The sequence below is a fragment of the Rhinoraja longicauda genome, chromosome 12 (assembly GCF_053455715.1).
Source record: "Rhinoraja longicauda isolate Sanriku21f chromosome 12, sRhiLon1.1, whole genome shotgun sequence".
Classification (NCBI taxonomy): domain Eukaryota; kingdom Metazoa; phylum Chordata; class Chondrichthyes; order Rajiformes; family Arhynchobatidae; genus Rhinoraja; species Rhinoraja longicauda.
The window spans coordinates 45,222,653-45,226,416 of NC_135964.1; positions in this window are offsets into that span (position 1 = coordinate 45,222,653).

Consider the following 3,764-nt stretch of genomic DNA (forward strand, 5'->3'; position numbering starts at 1 on the left):
CAGGCAGGAACACCAATTTCAGAACTAAAACAAAAGTAGGTAGTGGAGTTCTTAATCAATCCCAGCAAGTGATATAACCCACCACGCTACCAGCCAGGTATCCCAGCTGCACCAACACTTCTCCCATTTGAGATTTGACATTACAACATTTTTTTGGCAAATCTTTTGTTGTGACAATCCAGAACTCAGATCGTCATTGCTCTGTTTTCATGTTTCTCTGTAGCACTCTGAACCTGCTGCAGTTCATTTTCCACACCCACCCATATTATGAAAGCATGCTGACTGACCCTTGGCTAAATTGCACTGGGACCAGAGGGAAATTTCACATCCCCTGCTTTCCAAGAAAATCAAGATTTTGGCTGAGAGGAATTTTGCCTTGGTGAATTTCAAAACAAGGTCAAAGTGCACATTTTTTTGAACCGCTTTGTTGCAAATAAGTAAAACATGAAAAGTTTTAGATAAAAATAAAATGGTTACTAATACTTGCAGTTCTGATTGAAGAGAAGTCTTCCTTGGCCTGATAAGTCTAATTTAGAGACAACACGGAAACAGGCTGTATGCCCAATCCTAGTTACACTGCACACGAGATGCATTTTACAATTTTTACCGAAGCCAATTAACCTACAAAACCTGATAGACACAAAATGCTGGGGTAACTCAGCGGGTCAGGCAGCATTTCTGGAGAGAAGGAATGGGTGATGTTTCGGGTCGAGACCCTCCGACCTGAAACGTCACCCATTCCTTCTCTCCAGAGATGCTGCCTGACCCGCTGAGTTACCCCAGCATTTTGGGTCTACTTTCGATTTAAACCAGCATCTGTAGGGTGTTTTTCCCCACACAACCTACAAACCTGTATGTATTTGGAAACTGGAGCACCCGGAGAATACCCACACGGCACAGGGAGAATGTACACTCTCTACAGACGTCACCCATTGATCGAACCAGTCTCTGGCGCTGTAAGGCATCAACTCTACCGATCCGTCACCGTGCCGCCTCATTCTGTTACTGCAACTGAATGAGTGTGTCTGATACACCACCACAGGTGTATATCCATAGTCCAGAAATCCTTTAAAAAATGTAAAACAAGGACTGAGAATAAAACAGGAATATTATCTAAACTTCTACATAGTACTGGCAGCACAGACCAGTTCCTGCATTAGAATAAAAGCCCCAAAATTGAGCATTTCATCATTACTGCTTTCATGCCTCTCTGCCGTATATCTGAATTCATTCCCATGGAAAAAACAAGGTGATTCCCAACCTCAGATTTGCATGACTATTTCCTACACTCCTGAGCATTTCAGGCATATAGCAATAGCCAAACTTCTTCAGAGAATCGTTCAGAGTTAACCAAGCAGCATTGGATTCTGGCTTCCTTAAACATTACACTGGAGAGCCAAACAGCAACACAGGCCGCATTAAGGAGAATATAAACAAACTTAGTGATCAAACATAAGAGAACCTTTTTTTTTTTGAGTGGTGTTCTCTAACTTCCAACTAGCTGTAAATTTCCAATTATTATTGTGCAACCAGTTGGTTCATTAATTCTGCTCCATTATTTTTAACCTTAATCCCAAACACAAAGAGCTGCAGTAACTCAAGGGATGGGAATGGGGACAGGGGCAAGAAAAGAAGGGCAGAATAGTGGGAGAAATGGGTATGAAACAGGAAGAGAGGGGAGAAGGCAGAGCTTGTTAGTTACATTGAACAGTCCTTGGTGCAAATACAACACAGCACTATTCCACAGTTCTTTCTCTGCTACATTAACAATTGCATGGGGGCTGCCTCCTGCACCTGTGCAGAATTCATTGACTTCAGTGGATATTTTTAAGGCATAGATGATTAGTACAGGTATCAGAGGTTATGGGGAGAAGGCGGGGGAATGGGGTTAGGAGGGAGAGATAGATCGGCCATGATTGAATGGTGGAGTAGACTTGATGGGCCGAATGGCCTAATTCTACTACTATTCATGGCCTTGCCCTCAATTTCACTTGGACTATCTCTGACACCTCTCTTCGCTTTCTCCATCACATCTCTGTGTCTCCTCTGCATCTCGCAGTTCTGCTCTTACACCCCCTCGCTCAGACAGAACAAGGATAGAGTTCCCCTAGATCTTACCTTTCACCCCACTAACCATCACATCCAACTCATCATTATCTGCCACTTCTGCCACCTTCAATGTGATCCCACCACCAGTCCCATCTTCCCATCTCTAGAGACCAAACCAGAAAGATCCAAAGGGTCCTGATCCAAAACGTCACCTATCCATGTTTTCGAGAGATATTGCCTGACCCACTGAGTTACTCCAGCATTTTGTGTCTTTTTTTTTTCCCTTTCAAAACAGTTTGCTCAAAATGTATGTAAACAAATTAACACTTGAAAAATTTAATTAGATTGACTTGAAGTTATTAGACGCTGCAAGAGGAAAATTGAAAAACTGAAATCATATTAAACTCTCGTTAGCTGTGTTTGAAGTTAACTAATATCAGTCATATTTAATAGCAGGGGCCTTATAACAAATTATAATTTCTCAGAAATTATAATTACACCCACATGAATGTGATTGCTTATCCCAACCTCAATTATCATTTTGTTGAAATGCTGATAAATTAAAGGACTGTTTCTATGTTCAGCAAACAATTAACCTGCAGAAGCTCCATTTCAATTTCGCACTTTACACCAAGCTGAACTAGTTTAACCTTCATTTTTCATTGAAGAATGGTTTTGACATTCAAAATTAACTAGCTTTTTGACACCGAAAAGTCAAAGCCTTGCATGCTTGTTCAAATAAACAATGGCGCACATATCCATGATCAGGCACCTCATAAATGCTAGTGATATTGCCCTGGCCACATTCAACATGTACATATTGTTTAACAAGTCCTGAACTAATCTCTTTTGAGAACAAAGGTTAGATTTGCAGGCCAGTTCCTGTAACATCATCATGATTGTCAGTGATCCAGCCAGTCTCTGCCACCCCACATCTATAAATAACTTTGATTACTGAAAGTCAGTCTCAGAATTAAAATTGTCCGAGTCAGTAGGTGTTTGCAGAAATTACTTCTGAACTTCTGTTAACCTTATTTCATTCACAAAAGGGGTCTTCCTGAGTATAACTAACATGATCAAGGACCTATTTCACCCTTCATATCCTCTTTTCCCCTCTACAATCAGGTGGAAGATACAAAAGTCTGAAAGCACCTACCACCACTCAGGAACAGCTTCTCCCCGTTATCAGACTACTGAACTGTCCTCCCATCTTCCAACCTACCTTTGTTGGGGATGCGACCTTTTCTCTGTAACTGTAACACAATGTTGTAAAACTATATTCTGCACTCTGCTACTTTTCTCTCCGCACTGCCTGTTCTACGGCAAGTCGAAATGAGCTCACATTTCATAGAACTGCTACCTTACGGCGCTAGACCTGGGTTCAATCTTGACCATGGGTGCTGTCTGGAGTTTGTACATTCTCCCTATGACTGCGTGGGTTCTTTCTGGGTGCTCCGGTTTCCTCCCACATTGCAAAGACATGCAGGTGTGTAGGTTAATTGCCCCTAATGAGTAGAATAGAACTAGTGTACTGGTGATCGTTGGATGGCACGGACTCAGTGGGTCGAAGGGCCTGTTTCCACGCTGCATCTGTAAACTAAGCTAAACTAAATTTGTCTGGTCCAGTACCTCAAATGCTAGTGATACTGCCCCAGCCACTGCCAACATGTCCTTGTGTATGACTTGATTGCAATCGTGTACAGCATGATCTGATT